General features: G+C 40.2%; 1 protein-coding gene across 1 annotated transcript in view; it reads right to left on the reverse strand.

Annotated features, from left to right (window-relative positions):
• Positions 1–10,728, reverse strand: part of slc5a6a (solute carrier family 5 member 6a) — a 35,606-nt gene extending 24,878 nt beyond the window's left edge. Inside the window, exon 1 of the mRNA XM_061746265.1 lies at positions 10,550–10,728. The gene's annotated coding sequence lies outside the window, so the exon portion shown is untranslated. The remainder of the gene's footprint in view (positions 1–10,549) is intronic.
• Between the last annotated feature and the right edge of the window lie 7,921 nt (positions 10,729–18,649).

Here is an 18,649-nt window from a genome sequence, read left to right on the forward strand (position 1 = left end):
GGAGGCCAGTGATGGAAAGGAAGGACGAGTGGAAAAATACCCCAAATCACTTTACTCTTTCAGTAAATCAGGTAATGTGCTGAGCCAAGCCAACTTTGGATATCTGGTGCTGCTGCTGATAACGACTATCATATTTTTATAATATTATTTTAGGGCTTTAAAAAAAAAAAAAAAAAAAAAAAAGTAAATTCATTTATTTTTGTTCACAATTAAATTTCATAGTCTATAATCTTACTAAATAGCCTAAAGGCTGAATTTTGGTTCTGCGTTAAATCAACGCAGAACCTACTCCGTACTAGGGTACACGGCTAAGCGGGAGTCTCTCCGTAGCCTACGCCGTAGCCTGACCTGCACCTCCCAAAAATTGTAGCTACGTGTCGAGGCGACGCAGACCCAACGCAGACCCAACGCAGACCCAACGCAGACCCAACGCAGACTGAGAAGGCTGTGATTCGTTTGCTTGGTTGCAATACATTTCCGGTACCGGTTCGTGAAGCAGTAGTGAACTTTCAGTGCTCTTTTCTTCGTGTGTGTGTGATTATTTTTTTTGGGGTTGTTTTGTTTTTATGCACAATAGTTGTCCTTATCTCTTTGATTCACTGTGACCGGAAAAACCGGAAGCTAAACAAAGTATCAACTAGCGCTCTGGGGGGGTACTGCACCGCGGAGAAATGGAGTGACGGAGAAGTCCGAAGTGTTCACGACGGCGTCACAGCAACGGCGTAGGCTCTGCGTTGGTTTAATGCAGAACCTTAAATCAGGCTTAATTCATTGTACACGTTCATCTATGTCACTCAGAGAGAACCAAAATGAAAGACATATGTTTAGCTACATATGCATTCCATGGACGCGTAGATTAACATATTTAATGGAAAAGTGGAAACCTTGAAAAGGAATCGTTTACTCCACACCAGTGGAGCTAAACCTTTATACACAGGGGTGCACAGAACTGGTATGCAGGTACACATGCGCAACAAAAATCAGGAATGCGTAATGACAGTTGTGTTACTACGCGCCTTTGCATACTTGACCAATCAATCATCTCATCTTACCTTACACAGGTTGCTAACGATGAGGGCACTGAAACGTGGTGCAATATTTGCCGCAAGCTACGTCCACATCCAGCAGACAAAACAGGTGCGTTCTTCTCTGCCTCTCATCACCATGCCATATCAAATGAATGATAATAAACAATAATCACACATGAACTTTATCCTTTGTACCCTCTAAACAACATATTTTTGTACATTTTCTTGAACTGTTGGATATTTGGACTTTGTTTGAGTTCCTCACTTAGGTTGTTCCATAGCTTTACACCGGTAATAGATACACAAACCTTTCAAGGTTGTTCATATGTTTAAGATTTTGAAGTTATGTTTCCCTCTTAACTGATATCCTCCCTCCCGATTCCTAAATAAATTTTGGATATTTTCTGGTAATTGTCTGTTTTTTGCTTTATACATGATGATAGCTGTTTGGTAAGATATGATGTCAGTGAATTTCAGTAGTTTTGATTGTATAAAAAGTGGATTTGTGTGTTCCAAGTAGTTGACCTTATGAATAGTCCTTATTGCTCTTTTCTGCAGGATGGTAAGTGACTGTAATGAAGTTTTGTAATTATTTCCCCAAATCTCAGCACAATAATGTAAATATGGCAAGACCAGTGAACAGTAAAGTGTGCGAAGTGAATTGTGATCCAGTAACTGTGGCACAAGCTATTGCTAATATTCAAGCTAGCCGTGAACAAATGTTCTGTCGTCCACTTGTCAGATGGAGACAAGCTGAATGAAGAACAGCGGCAAGCTCTGTTTAATATTTTCCTCCTCGTGTTCTATAAAAGTTGGCCAAGAAACTTTTAAATAATAATAATAATTAAAGCTGCAAGCAGCGATGAACGGGCCCTCGCACCCTTGTGCACGTTCAGGCGTGCTGCAGTGGAAGCGCTTGTATGACTTGCAAGTAGATTCTTCAGGCCTGGACATTTAGCGGATGACACCACCCCCGACTCTCTATGTCAAACCATTCAAAAGTTATGCCAGAAAATAGGGACTATCAAATATCGACCAATCAGAAGAAGGGGCGGGGCTAATTTACATCAATTAAGGTGACAGAGTCAAAACCTAGTCCAATGACACCACCCACGACTCTGTACGTCATACCATTCAAAAGTTATTGCAGAAAGTAGGAACTATCAGATATCGACCAATCAGATGAAGGGGGGGGGTGGGGGGGGGGGGCGCGTTTTTGGCGTCTATCATCGCCACGGTAACGCTTTTGACTGAGAAAAGTAATGTGCATCGTCGCAGGATCGAGACGCACATTTTGATGATTGAAGAGGAATTCCACTTCCCATGTAAACGCACTCATTGTGTCTCTTTGTGTCTGTGTCTAGCAATGGAGGATTTCCTTGGGACCTTCTTGGACTGATTGACCTGGGTGCTGATGGAACCGCGCGGGCTGTAACAGACAGACTGGGGAGACAACAAAGTTGGTTGCTGTGTGCAGACGGGCTGCTGCCAACGTCGGTGTGTACAACGCCGTTGTACCAAAACTCCGGCAACTTGCTGCGGTTGGAGACTCGCTTGTGCATGTTCTGTACACACACACACACACACACACACACACACACACACACACACACACACACACACACACACACACACACACACACACACACACACACACACACACACACACACACACACACACACACACACACACACACACACACACACACACACACACACACACACTGATCGTAATGTTCCTTACTGTGCCACATTTAATCGCTCTGTGGTCAAGCTGCTGCAGTTTTATTTACAAAAACGTGGAGCAAAAAAAACTGCTGCACTGCAGAAGGCGTGTGAAAAAAATGGGATGTTTTTCTGAAACTGGGTAAGATAATATCAGAAGGTCAGCATGGAGGCATGAAACCCTGTTAAAAACATCAAGACTATTGGCAGCCATTGAAATGCAACTGCCTGCGAGTGAGAACAGTGCAGCATATCTGCACAAAGCCTTTTCACTGCTTTCTGTCAAACCTGCTTGACATTGGCAACATTTTGAAGACCACATCCATTCGGTTTCAGAAGGAAACGCTGACCATTGGAGAATGTAAGGATGAGCTTATGGTGTCCATTGGACAGTTCACACTCCTGCTTGGTGGTGAAGGCCACAGCGCACAGTGTTTCTAATGCTGAGAGAGACGAGACAAACTTACTCTGGGGGTTAATTGAAGAGTTTGAAAGCAGATATGACTCCCTAAAGTCATGTGATCACTTCTTAGTATTCAACATGGCCTCAGGAAATGCAACACCTCCACACTTTTGGAAACACAACACTTTGCAGCATTCTCAAGAAATATGAGGCCACATTTGCAACTCGACAAAGACACCACTGTGACTGAATGGATGCGCTTAAAGCAGGCAGGAAAACGCCTGGGAGCCTGTTCCGTGCACAACTTGGTTCAAATTGTAAATACAAGTAACCCAGATGCTTACTCCAACATCAACAAGGTGATTAAGCTGTCTCTTACGCTGCCTTTGAGCAGTGCAGCTAGTGAGAGGGGATTCTCACATTTCAACATAATAAAAACCAAGTTCACATCTCGTCTGTCACATGATCGTCTCTCAGCCCTGATGCACATTCACCAGTCAAAGCAGACCAGAGACATTTGACCCATAGCTAGCTGTTGACCTGTGGATGGAGACAGCTAATTCAAAGTAAATGGCTGGTTTATTCCTATTTTAAATCTGAACAGAATAATTCCGCGATCATGTATACACTCATTCCGGTTTAAATTAATAAATAGTCTTCCTGTGCTGCTCGTTCCCTCGCCCGTCTGTCTCCATGACGCTTATATTCCACGCTGGGCTGGTTTTCCAAACAAAGTTTCAAGATGGCAGCACGCAGTAAACGCTGGTCAAGAGCAGAGACCATTTATTTAATAAATAGCTTGGAGGACCTGGAAATAATTAAAAGAACAGATGGCAGGAAACATAAAAATTGTGAGCTTTTCAAAGTTGTAGCGGCTAAGCGGCTAAGTTAGTTTTTCTTCCGGTAGACGTAATTTCCGGTAGTTTAACTTCCGGTCCGCCCCCCTATCCAATCAGAACCTTCCCAACCCCCAGACCTTAAGAGGAATTGGATAAAGCCAATCAAACGTGTTTTCCATGTAAACCTTAATTTCGGAATCACTACATGAAAACACGAAGGAAAATAGTTTAATTCGGAATTATTTAATTCGGAATAATTAATTCAGAATTAAAAAACATCATGTAACTGTGGCCACTACGTATGGAGTGAGTACCAAACACCGTCTCCTGGTACTCACTTGAGTAACTCACTGAAAAAGTTATGTGCCCCCCTGTTTATATACATGGCTCAGATAGTGCTGAGTAAACAATTGTAAACAATTGACTCTGATCTGTTGTAAATGTAGTTTAGTTCAGAAAGAAGTCTCACAAGGGACAAATGGGGAAAAACACGATTAATTTTTGGTTAAAATTTCTGTACTTCACAACACTGGCTGGATTAGTAATATTATAAAATAAGGGCAAGAATTTACTCCAGGGATATTGGACTGTTCCTCTGAGATATCCTTAACATACTGGCAGCTGTATGTAGCAGTGAAGGGCAACAATTTGTAAATAAGACCTTGTTTCTGTTACATTTAAACAAAACTTGGTTAGCACCACTTTGATGATTTCTATCAAATCAATCAATCAATCAATAAATCAATCAAACCAGGGTTGACCAAAACGCTTCACAATTAAAATTAGATAAAAACATGGGCTACAAAAATAATCATAAGACACATAAAAAACAAGTAAATAAAAGAATAATAAAAAAAAAAAAAAAACAGTTAGTTTGCATTTGAATTGAGGCCAGTCAATGATGGAGCGTAACTCACCCTTGTCCGTGGAACCTCTTACAAATGTTGGCCTGCTCAATGCAAAGTTCAGCTGGGTTGGCTTTGTGTATTCTCACCAAATGTCAGTGAGTGCAGTGTACAGTTTAATAGTCTGAGTAGGCTTGATCAAACGCTGCATGAGGACATATGACCCCTCACTAAGTCTCACACTTATCAGTTCATCATGCCTATAATCTTAATGACTATGACCGTCTGAGAAAGCAACTCCAGGAGGCCTTTTCACATGAACCTTTCAAGACACACACACACGTATAAATATATATATATATTTTATTTATTCTACAATTGTATATATTGTTTTCTTTCGAGCTAATTTCGCTTTTATTTATTGTTAAGGGATGCTGTTACACCAGGTAAAATTTCTGTGTATATTTGTCATACATATATATATATATATATATATATATATATATATATATATATATATATATATATACACACATACACACACACATACACATACATATATACACACATACACACACAGCGAAAGCTTTCTCTGGAATGACAAAATGCAAAAGAGGGTTTGTACATTTGTGCATGTACACTGCCTGTCCAAAAAAAAGTCTGAAGTTACTGAAACTGGGTTAATAAGTGTCCAAGACCCAGGACTGACTTAAGTAGGAGCACTGGGATGAAAAAATGGGGGGAAAAAAAGAGAGAAAGAAATGTCCAACACATTATTAAAAAGTCTACGGATAGTGGGGAGCCATCATCTTCAAGAACGAAAAGTGTTCAGAGAAAAATCTTGAATAATAGTGATGAGCGATCACTTACAATTTGATTTCACCAAATTGTAAAAAAAAAAAGAACACACAGTTGAAGTGGCTGCTATGTTTAATGGTGGCAGTATGAGCATATCCATACACACACAATGCAAATGGACCTCAAGAGATTGGGACTAAACAGATGCAGCTTTAAGAAAACCACTTATCAAATCATTAAAAAAAAGGCTTCCGTTGGCTAAGTATAAAGATTGGATTCTTAAGCAATAGAAGGAGGTTATGTGATTTGATGAGTCCAGATTTACCCTGCTCCAGAGTGATGGACACATAAGGGTAAGAAGAGAGGTGGATGAAGTGGTGCACCCATCATGCCTAGGCCAACCAAACAAGCTTGTGGGAGCAGTGCTGTGATAGTTCTGCATTTTGTTGCCCTCTACTTTTGACATGTGCAAGTTGAATCTAATCTAATCTAATCTAATCTTGGGGTCCCTGCAGATGGTCAGGTCTAAGTTCAGCAATGCCATGTGGCCAAATAATCAGGTCAGCTGACTACCATTCTGTGGCTGCACATGAACCATGAAAAGCCTCATATTACACGCTGGCTCAAATGATATAGTGAAACAGCACTCTGGGGTGCTAAAACGAGACTTCAAGAATCTGTTTGATACAGTTAATAGTCTGGATGCTGAAGTGTTTATTAATGGCCTTTTACCACCAATGCGAGGAGATGAGAGATTCAGCAGGCTGTTTAGCCTGAACAAATGGCTGTCAGGTTTGTGTACCACATACATTTTTTCCTGGAACCGCAGACATTTGTTTTTAAGGCAGATGGTCTCTGCCTCCACAGATCAGAAGTGAGACTGTTTGCGGTTAATCTTTTCTATGTTTTGAGTTACCAATCTGTTCCGCTGGACAAGGACAGAAAGAACCAAAAACAAGAGAATAAGATCCAGCCCAATGGTAGCCTTGAGATGGGGCCCCTGCCTGCGCCTTGTCTCTGCACAAAAGACAGGACTGAAAAGCCTCATCCAACTCATCCTCCCCATCTCTCCCTCTGCTGGACTTCACAGACCACAGTAAGAAGCTGGTCACTGCTGCCACTAAAATGACCAAAAAAAAACAACCTTCCATTGGCCACGGTTACATGATGTTTTTTAATTCGGAATTAATTATTCCCAATTAAATAATTCCAAATTAAACTATTTTCCTTCAAGTTTACATGGAAATAGTAATTCCGAATTGAGGTTTACATGGAAAACACGTTTGATCGGCTTTATCCAATTCCACTTAAGGTCTGGGGGTTGGGAAGATTCTGATTGGATAGGGGGGCGGACCGGAAGTTACGTCTACTGGAAATGACGTCTACCGGAAGAAAAACAAACTTAGCCGCTTAGCCGCTACAACTTTGAAAACCTCACAATTCTTATGTTTCCTGTTTCCATCTGTTCTTTTAATTATTTCCAGGTCCTCCAAGCTATTTATTAAATAAATGGTCTCTGCTCTTGACCAGCGTTTACTGCGTGCTGCCATCTTGAAACTTTGTTTGGAAAACAAGCCCAGCGCAGAATATAAGCGTCATGGAGACAGACGGGCGAGGGAACGAGCAGAAAGAAAGACGGGAATTAATTTAAAGCGGAATGAGTGTATACGTGACCGTGGAATAATTCTATTCGGATTTAAAATCTGAATAAACCAGCCACTTACTTCGGAATTAAATTTAATTCGGAATGGCAATTTTCATTCGAAATTTGGTGTTTACATGGTAATTTTTACTCATTTAATTTTAATTCTGAATTAAAGAGGCATTAAACTTCCCATGTAAACGCAATGTCAGTGAGAGCATTTATGCACACAAAGGGTTCAAGGTACATCTCAGCAATCCTGTGAAGTCAGATTTGAGATAAATCCTTTAACTTTCAACTATAGCCTTGCTATGTTATAAAACTTTCTAAAGCAATGAGTGAGGCAGTAAAACTAGAGACTCTTTCAACATTGCTGAATAAAGTTCTTAGCACGTAAAGCAGTTGTCTTGATAACCTGAAAGTCAGTGGATCGCTCTACCTCCTGTTCTGCGTCTGAACAGCTGAAGACATTTTTATTTAAACAAGCTTTTAGTTGACTGGGCAACTTGTCTTTCATTTTAATTGTTTTTTTGTGAAGATTATTTTATTGTCATCATTTTTTACATTCATCTTAGTCTTTGGCTGCGTCCGAAATCGCATACTTCAACCCTAATGAGTAGCAAAATGAGTATGCGAGATTTTTTAGTGCGTCCGAAACATTAGTACGTACTCAATAGTATATATCCATACTCATTCCGGAGAAATCTTTTAGTGTGGATTGATGGACACTAGCCGAGCAGAAACTTCCCACAATGCAATGCAGCGGCGTTTGGTTGCTAAGTGATATGTATATGTCATAAGTATAATATTAAGTATAATAATACTATTATATAATATTAATATTATAATATTCGTATATAATAATATTATATACCGGTAATGTCATTTTGTTTCGGCCAGAATAAACGGGAAATAGCAGAGCGGCGCTGCTACTGCTGCTGTGACACGTCACTTCCTCCCAACGGCAGGAAGTGACGTATGCGCTCTGAAAAGTACGTCTGAATTAATGCACACTACTGATATTTACTCAAAAGTGTGCCGAGCTTAAGTATACTTTTTGAGTATATACTTTTTAGTATGGCATTTCGGATGCATCGTTTGTGTTTTAGATTATTCCATACTAATAAGCTGCGTCCGAAATTCCAAACTTCCACCCTAACGAGTAGCAAAAACAGTATGTGAGATTTTGTAGTGCGTCCGAAACATTAGTACGTACTCAATAGTTTGCGCTATCCCTACTCATTCTGGAGAAATTTATTAGTATGGATTGATGGACACTAGCAGAAACTTCCCACAATGCAATGCAGCGGTGTTTGGTTGCTAAGTGCTGCGCAGATACGTAAATGTCATAAGTATAATATTAAGTATAATAATATTATTATATAATATTAATATTATAATATTGGTATATAACAGTGTTTCTCAATCCTAGTTGTCATGGGCCCCTGTCCTGCATGTTTTAGATTAGGGCTGCAGCTATCGAATATTTTAGTAATCGAGTATTCTACCGTACCCTACGGCGTAGGCTCTGCGTCGATTTAAGAACCATAAATCAGGCTTTAGAGGGGGAGCAATTAGGAGAACGGACCAGAAAAATATAGAGTGGATTAAAAATAAAAGTTAAGCACTGAACTACATGTGTCTCCCGTCTGGGCCATTGCAGACTGCCTGAGCACATAGATATATAATATACTGTATATATCTATGCCTGAGCACGGCATTTTACTAAAACCAAACATAACCGCTGCCTCTTTCTTCCCCCTTTAACGTGCGCGGCGTAAGCACGTTGTACCGCATTAAATGTAGTCCGGGCGAAATACCTGCAAAATTAAACCATTCCTCGAGGCAGAGAAAATTCCTCAATCATTTTTTGTAATCGAATTACTCAAATTATTTGAGGAATCGTTTCAGCCCTATTTTAGATGCTACCCTGCTTCAACACACCGTGATACAATACCTGTGTCATCAACAGAGTTGGGCAGACCTTGGTGACAAGCTAATGACCTTTAATTAGAATCAGGTGTGTTGGTGCAAGGAAACATCTAGAACAGGGGTTTTCAATTCGGGTCCTCGGGCCTCCCTGTCCTGCATGTTTTAGATGTTGCCTTGCATCAACACACCTGATTCTAATTAATGGTCCTCATTAGTTTGTCATCGAGGTCTGTACAACTCTGTTGATGACACAGCTCCTTGTATCATGGTGTGCTGAAGCAGGGTAGCATCTAAAACATGCAGGGCAGGGGGGCCTGAGGACTGGAATTGAAAACCCCTGATCTAAAACATGCAGGACAGGGGTCCACGAGTACCAGGATTGAGAAACATTGGTATATAATAATATGATATAATGTCATCTTGTTAAAGAGCGGAGCGGAGCGATGCTGCTACTGCTGCTGTGACAGGAGTTGTTACCATGGTAACGGCAGGAAGTGCCGTGTGGCTCTGAATAGTACGTCCGGATTAATGCATACTACTGATATTTACTCAAAACTGTGCCAAACTTAAGTATACTTTTTGAGTATATACTGTTTAGTATGTCAGTCACCGTATGACAGTTTGGCATAAACTTCACAGGTGTTCCTTCCTCCCAAAGCACATGAACTAAAGCAGCGACTACCCTCACCAGAGCAGCAGCTGGAAGAGCAGCCGCTTTACGACGGACGCACCGTTTGGCGTCACGTGTTATAACATAAAAACGGTTACTAAATCAAAACACGTCAACCACGACATGAGACAAACCCATATAAATGCATTAATAAAACAAAACCCCAATTGCGTTAAAACAATAGTGAAAGTGTATGATATATATGTTATAAATATTAGTTGAAAGCCACGCCGTCGCCATGCGATCCACGCAAAAAGTCATTCATTTCAGCTTCAAACCAGTTTCTTTTTTTGTGGACTTGGTGCACTCATCATAATAAATTATATATATATATATATATATATATATATATATATATACACACACACACACACGCACACACACACATATATAGGCTACATACCTACATACATACATACATACATACATACTAAGAGCATTTAATATTGTTGGGACTTCAACAAACAGCAACCAGACAGACAGACAGTACAGTGGTCGCGCACATATTTTATTCTCATTATTGTAACTTATTCCGAGCCCCGCGTGAACCAGCGTGAATCATTAGACCACCTCTCGTTACAACACGCACACCGTCCGGATCAAAGCACAGCCGTTTAATTTGTTCTGTGACATTTCCACGTGAATGTTATAACGAGGTGGACCTTACCTTTGGCCGGTGTTCCCTGCACGCCGCTCTTAGCCGAGCTGGGCTATATTATACTATATATCCCTGCATGTGTTTCCCAGCGGGCCCGCAGCACGGACCGCCCAGTCTCCTTGACACTACACTGGGTGCTGCCTTCAACGGCCCTACAAATAAACGGAATTTCCTGCTTTCAATCGCATACAAAATGTTCCACCTTTTGAATTAAGCCATATTATTTTCTTCATGGATGATTTGGAATTTTCTGTTTCTGATATTATTAATATAATTTTGTTACTGGGTAAGTACCATATTCATTGTGCCAAATGGAGAAATTGTAAACCCTCTTTCCGGGGTTTTATTAACGATTTTAAGATTTTTTTCACATGTCTCAAAAGAGTAGAAAACAAAAATGCAAGTAAAATAAGTCTAGACGTTGCTCATTATTTGTTATTCCAATTTAATAATTCCTCTCCTTTTCTATGCTCCATTATGTACATTTAAATGCTTAATTTATTTTGTTATTCATATGCACCTTTTAATTCTTAGAGCGCCTTGTTAAATAATTAATTAATTAATTTTAATTTTCCTTTCTTTTCATTGTGCATTTAAATTGACATTTGTCCATTATCCTCTTCGAGAGTTTGTTTATTTTCAATAAAGTTTTGTTTAAAAAAAACACACACTTAAAACGAGTTTATTAAACGTGTTAATTAAAGATCATAAAGTTTAGAGCAATTGGGGCCATGACTAGACTAAAACTTTGTGTTGTACAAAGACTCATAGTCATTTCAAATCCGTACCATTACATTTAGTAAAGAAAGTAAAAATATTAAAATGGTGCTGACTATGATGTGACATTCGTAAATCAGTTTTTTCTTTATGTAGTCAAGTCAAGTCAAGTTTATTTATAAAGCCCTTTAAAGACAACAACAGCTGACCAAAGTGCTGGACAAGTGAAAGGAAAACAAAAACAAAACAGGCCAAGTAAAAAATAAAACACAAATTGAATAAAACAATCATGGTAAATTAAATGCTAGTGAATAAACATTGGTTTTAAGATGAGATTTAAAAACAGCCATAGAAGGAGCCAAGCGTATGTGCAGTGGCAGCTCGTTCCAGAGCTTGGGGCAAAATAACTAAAAATTTGTAAATATAAGGTAGGAATTTGATGTAAATGTGGCAGTTGAGCCAACTTCCAGTACATTTTTTTTTTTTTAATCGAAAAAATGGTTAGGATTATGTTAATTAGTTGATCTGTTAAATGGTCATTTACTCCATGTCAGGACCAGACTTGTACACAGGAGGCAGATGCAGGGTATCAGAGTCTTTATTAGAGATTCCGGCTCAATCCCAAGGCTGAGAAAAAGGGGGGCTAAGAAATATTCTCTATAACGTTCTTCCTCAGAAGAAGCAGGGTTAATCAATACGAAAAAAAAATCAAAATCACTCCACATGGAGGAAACTAAAGGCTATGCAAAAATTCACTGTAAGTTCAACTAAGATATAACTCAAAATCACTCCACACGGAGGAGACAAAAGTTTTTGCAAAAATGTACTAGAAATTTCAACTAAGATATAACTCAAAGTCACTCCACACGGAGGAGACAAATGCATACTGTGGCAAAAACTGATCAAGAATACTATGGAGACGGCCGGGGTGTACGCACATGAACGGAGACGAACACACAGGCACAAGACCAGAGGAGACGCAGACTATTTGAACACATGAGGGTAATGTTGATCAGGTGAACCCAATCAGGAATCAGGGAAGACAATCAGACCGGTGACACATAAGGAAGGGCAAGTGACCTGAAACGAGAGGAAAATTACTTCTTTCAAAATAAAACAGGAAATGACAAGACAAAAAAGGCCCAGGAAAAGTCAACCCCACCACAGTGTGACACCCTATAATCAGGGAAAGACTTACCATTAGGCAGAACTACACGGTTGCCCCAAGTTCCTGAGGGGCCCCGTATACATTTTCAAAGACTTTCATAAACTAGACAGTCTCAACAGAGATGCCCAGACTTCCTTCACCCCAGACACTTCCTCCAGCTCTTCCGAGGGGAGTCCGAGACGTTCCCAGGCCAGGCGAGAGACATAGCCTCTCCAGCGTGTCCTGGGTCTTCCCCGGGGTCTCCTCCCGGTGGGACATGCCTGGAACACCTCCCTAGGGAGGAGGGACATGCCTGGAACACCTCCCTAGGCAGGAGGGACATGCCTGGAACACCTCCCTAGGGAGGCGTCCAAGAGAATCCGGTACAGATGCCCAAGCCACCTCAGCTGACTCCTCTCAATGTGAAGGAGCAGCGGCTCGACTCCGAGCTCCTCCCGGGTGACCGAACTCCTCACCCTATCTCTAAGGGAGCGTCCAGCCGCCCTGCGGAGGAAACTCATCTCGGCCGCTTGTATCCGCGATTTCACCAACAAATCCTGCCTTGAAGTCGGACCAAGCGTCAAGACTTTTGTATGCTTTCAAGCTTTGCTTCGTGTATTTCCCCGGCGAAGAAATTAAGTACATATAAATATCAGGAAACTGGATTCGTGGCCAAATATTAATGTCTATGGACCACTGGTTCTTGGGGTAATTGTACGGGTCACTGTCAAGTCCAAGTGCCTTTAATTTAAGCCCATAATTGGCTGTTATCCCGTCTTCCTGTCAGGATTTGACATTTCCTTGTTTTATTTTGAAAGCCCATGTCCTTGAGTTTCAGTTCTGTCTTGACTTTCCTGTTCCCCATCTGCCCTGATCGTCTGCACCTGTGTCTCGTTTACCTTTGTGTATATCTATACCCAATCCGAATCTCTGCCCTAAACCCTCAAACCCTGGACCCTCACAGACTTAAGTGACGTCAGCTGGGAGTGATCAAGTGTGAGAGAGTGTGAAGGCTCCAAATGGTAGAAATAAGAATGGGACAGCACTTAGCAGAAACAGGAAACTTGTCAGATCAAAATGTTACGTACCGGTATTCTAAGTTTGGGAATGATGTTGCTGTGATCTTGGAAAAGGCACAGAGGGGAGCGACTGCCTGATATTAACATTCTGGCTGTTGCCTTACAAGAGGTAAGTTTACAATAATAGCTACTACTGCTAATGATAACTTATTTTATTTTTACTCTGCTGTTTTTCATTGTGTTTTTATTGTGATATGGATCCCCTGGGTCTGAAATCAAGAGTAAAATAATAATTATTACATTTAATATTATTCTTTTTAGTCATCATTCATTTAACATTTGAAAACAAAGTGGTAGCCTATATAAAGGAGCATAAAATTCAACAATGAACACAATTTAAATATGCGCACAGTACAATATGTATTTCCTTGTTAATGTAGTGTCTTTCTTTCAATTTACCCATACCAGCACATCCAGTATGCCAGGCTCAATCGCTGAGTGCCAGTCCTCAGGTTATACATGGGTGTGGAGCAGGACATGAAGCCTGTATTCCGCCTTACAAGAGAGGCTTTCCACGGTCTTGTGGAGTTGTTGGCCTAGGAGAGGGACCACGGATGGGGGCATCATTTGGAGGTCCTCATTTTTGTTTATTGGCCGGCGGATGCCACTTCTTACAAAGTGACTGCGCAGGCCTTTGATGTCCCGAAAACAACAGTGTGCCGTGTAGTCCACAGGATTGCAAAAGCGATCCGCAGGAACAAATCCAAAGCCATCTTCTTCCCCAGTGCAGACACACTACATGAAGTTGGCCAAGGATTTGGTAATCTAGCCCAACATGAGGCCTTTAATAAGGCTGTGGGGGCTATGGATGGGTGCCACATCCGAATTAAACCACCCAAACACAATAAACAGGATTATTTTAATTACAAACAGTCTCTCTCCATTCAGTTTCAAGCCATCTGTGACTCCAATGGGAGATTTTTGGACATTTTTGTTGGGTATGGAGGTTCTGTCCATGATACACGCATTTTTAAGAACAGCCCTGTTTATGTTGAAGCCCCGTACCCCCCACCAGGTTATTTTCTTTTGGCAGATGTCGGTTACCCTTGTCTGGAGCTGCCGGTCACCGTCATCACACCTTACAGGCACCCGTTACAAGGGAGGATGCAGGAGAGGTTTAACAGTAGGCACAGCAGAGCCCGCTCCATCATTGAGGGGAGCTTTGGCATGATGAAGGCAAGGTGGCGTGCCACCTTCTTCAAGGCACTGGAGGTGAGGCCCCACTTCTGCTCCGACGGTTGTGTTGGCGTGTGTATTCCTCCATAATATATGCCTCAGACATGGAGACGTGATGGACGAGCCGGAGCAACAGCCTGAGGAACCTGGTCCCCTTGCAGAGCTGGATGAAGGAACCTGGTCCCCCTGCAGAGCTGGATGAAGGAACCTGGTCCCCCTGCAGAGCTGGATGAAGGAACCTGGTCCCCCTGCAGGAACCTGGTCCCCCTGCAGAGCTGGATGAAGGTGTCCAGGAGCAGAGTGGAGTCACATCAGGGACAGGCTGTGCACGCGCTCATGTGTCTGCACCCTCAACATACAGGCCCCATTACAAGATCATAGTTACAGTAGATATCATTGAAACACTCATTGACATTATATTTTAGTTATATTATGACCATCTGATATTTCCTATTTTGAGCATGATGTAGCCTTATTTCATTTTTGTAAGAGTGTGTAAACTGATGGTATCCTGAGTTAAATATTCCCGCTGTATTATGACCATCTAATATTACTTTCATTTTGAGCATGATGTAATTTCATTTTTGTAAGAGAGCGTATACATTGATAGTAACCTGAGCTATATATTTCAGTTATATTATCACTATTTACTGAAACATTTTTGTTCAACTTGCTGAAATTGTTTGAATTTGGTGGTCATAAATGAATAACCAAATTACTGCCTGACTTGTTTGTGTTGGATCTAAAACTATCTTGCTAGTATTTACATGTATGCATTTCTGTTAACATAGGAAATCTCCTCGGGTGTCATATAGACACCCGATCTGACCTGAAAAACCCAAAAATTTTGCCCGTGAGCGTAGCGAGCGCGCGAGGGCCCCCACCAGCCATGTCGCACAGGGCCTCGCAAATCTCCCAGACGGCTCTGACTATAGAGGCTACTACATTCCGGCATGACAGGACTAGAGACTCCGGTAAAAGCAAGGGTGGGGGGCTTGTGATTTACGTCAAAAACTGTTGGAGCCAAAAGAGTGGGTTTTTCTGAGGCTATTCACATCATTGCTGGGGAATTTAATCATGTAGATTTAAAGACTGCCCTCCCCAAATTCCATCAGCATGTTAAATGTGCTACCAGGGGAGACAACACACTAGACAAGGTTTATTTGATCATTAAACAAGGCTACAGGGCCAAACCACTTCCCCACCTCGGTCAGTCAGACCAAATGACCCTGCATTTAATACCGGCCTACAACCTCGCAGGAAAAGTGCTTCTGCCACACCCAGCACAAACAAACTAAAACATGGCATGAAGGTGATTCTGAACAGCTTCAGGAAAGTTTTGAGACTCAACAGACTGGGACATACATACGCATATACATACAAGCATGCAGGTGAACAAGCCAGAGTGTATGTGTGTGTGTGTGTGCGTGTATGTATGTCTGTGTGGCTATGTGTGTGTCTGTATGTGTATATGTATGTGTGTGTGTATGTATATGTCTGTGTGGTTATGTGTGTGTGTGTGTGTGTATGTATATGTCTGTGTGGTTATGTGTATATGTGTGTGTGTGTGTGTGTGTGTATATATATCTGTGTGGCTGTGTGTGTGTGTGGGGCTATGTGTTTGTATGTTCAGTGTGTATATGTATATGAGTGGCTGTATGTGTGTGTGTGTGAGCGTGTATATGTATGTGTGGTTGTATGTATGTATGCATGTATGAATGTATGTATATGTGTGTGTGTGTACGTTGGTGTGTGTGTGTGTATATCTATGTGGCTTAAAGATATCTCTAATTAAAATTAATTTCAAGATATCTATAACTTGATTATAGACATACAATTAAACACAATGCATATACTGCGCCCCCCAATTAAATACAATTAAATTATGACCATCTGTAATTCCAGTTTGAGATATCTACAATGTCATTTTGACTAGTCATAATTCCAGTTCAAGATATCTACAACTTTGTTTCTGACTAGTCAAAACTTAATTCAAGATATCTAAAAAGGACAATGTACATATCTTGAACTGGAATTATGACTAGTCAGAATTAAATTGTAGATATCTGAAACTGGAATTACAGCTAGTGGTAATTCAGTTGCAGATATGCGTAATTCACATTGCGGATATCTGCAACTGAATTGCAAATATCTCTAATCAGAAACCCCATACACATGAATGGGAAAAGTGACGTCATTTTTCCTAGGAAGAATGTAATTGTAGGTATGTGAAATGACAATTGTGGACAGGAAGAATGTAATTGTAGATATCTGAAATGCTCTTTTTGACTAGGAAGAATGGAATTGGGGATATCTACAACACATATCCAGTCTAGCTGTTAAAAATTAAAACGGCTTGCCATAGGAGCATGAAATATAGCATTAAATAATTTTTTTTTTCAAACTTTATTGAACAAAATTCTGTAGGGTATACAATAAAAGGCACATGAAACAATACAATCAATTATCTACAGATATTCAACATTTGGGGGGGTTGAGAGCAAAAAAAAATAAAAAATAAAAAAAAAACATACACTTACTGACAAGCTATGGGAAGTGTATTAATAAAAATTAAGAAACAAAGACATCGCTTCATATAAGCTTTTTGCAATATAGTTTTTTTCACACATCCCACAGGGTTCTACTACAAAGTTGAATCTTTTGCGCAGAAATTCAGCAGCTGGGTATACGTTGTTCAAAATCTTAAATTGGATCTCTTTTATTTTTGGGGCTTTTGGCCATTTGATAAATGTACATAATTTATTAGTTATTATTTTGTCAGTTCCAATTTTTAATTTTGCTGGTGAGTTAAAATCAAAAAATATTTTACATTTTAGAGCTTTTCCAATAATCTTGTTATTACATTTCTGGTCACTAATGTGTAATTCATTAAGTTTAAGTTCTGGAATTTTGACTGAAACATTTGAGTATATTAATGTATTCTATATCAGCTGTATTAAAGGAAGTGGGATGGCTTTTAGAATACGATGGAATTCTCTGGAAGAGCAATTTATGTTATATTTCTCAATAAATGAAGGACATGAATGTAGTTGGGGTAAGAGAGGAGGATGCAGGAGACACTCAGATGGAGCCAGCTGATTGGCTGTGGCGACCCCTGAAGGGAAAAGCCCAAAGCAGCAGAGGAAGAATCTGTACGTGTTACGTCCCCCAAACTGCGTCACTTGCTGCATTCGGGTCCGTGCGAAACCACCAGCTCAAAACGACACAAAAACAAAAACACAGTAGAGGAATCTAAATTTAGGTTACAGATAACGTACAGTAGAATCAGTAGTAGCCCACTCCCTCGGTCTGATAATTCAAATCTCAAATAATTCAGGGGCATACAAAAGATTGGATTTGAATTAAAACTCCATAGGCCACGATTTCTAAAAAAAACTAAACCTCACAACATTTCTATGCTGATCATATTTCACGGCCTGCGATATTTAATGATGTGTTTTGTATCATTATTCAAATAAGTTTAATTTCAGGTGGGGGTTTGTCATAGAAATCTATCCTCCTCCTTCCATGGAGCTGCTGCGATACGTCAACGCCGCCGCCATATTGGATGTGGCAAGACTGCGCTATAAACTAATACAAGTAAATTGACTTATTTTCATAAAGCGCCTTTCTACAACGAAATTTACGTTTTACGTCTCATTTATTCATTCAAACACGCACTAATATACTTGGGAAACAGTTAGGTACCAAATATAATACATTTAATTTTCTCAGAAGGCAAAAATAAGAACTTTATTGATCCCACATAGGAGTAATTCATGTTATATCAGCTATAGAGAACAAGGTAGTGCCGAAAAACAATATATATCCCCCTCACAAAAATAAGAAAAATAGAGAAACATATTTTCTCATCAACAAAACATGTTATTTTATTATCTGAAGAATTATTCAAATGTTATTTTATTGTCTGAAAAATGATTCAAATGTTATTTTATTGTCTGAAAAATGGTTAAAATATGTTATTTTGTT

The sequence above is a fragment of the Cololabis saira genome, chromosome 18 (assembly GCF_033807715.1).
Source record: "Cololabis saira isolate AMF1-May2022 chromosome 18, fColSai1.1, whole genome shotgun sequence".
Lineage (NCBI taxonomy): Eukaryota > Metazoa > Chordata > Actinopteri > Beloniformes > Belonidae > Cololabis > Cololabis saira.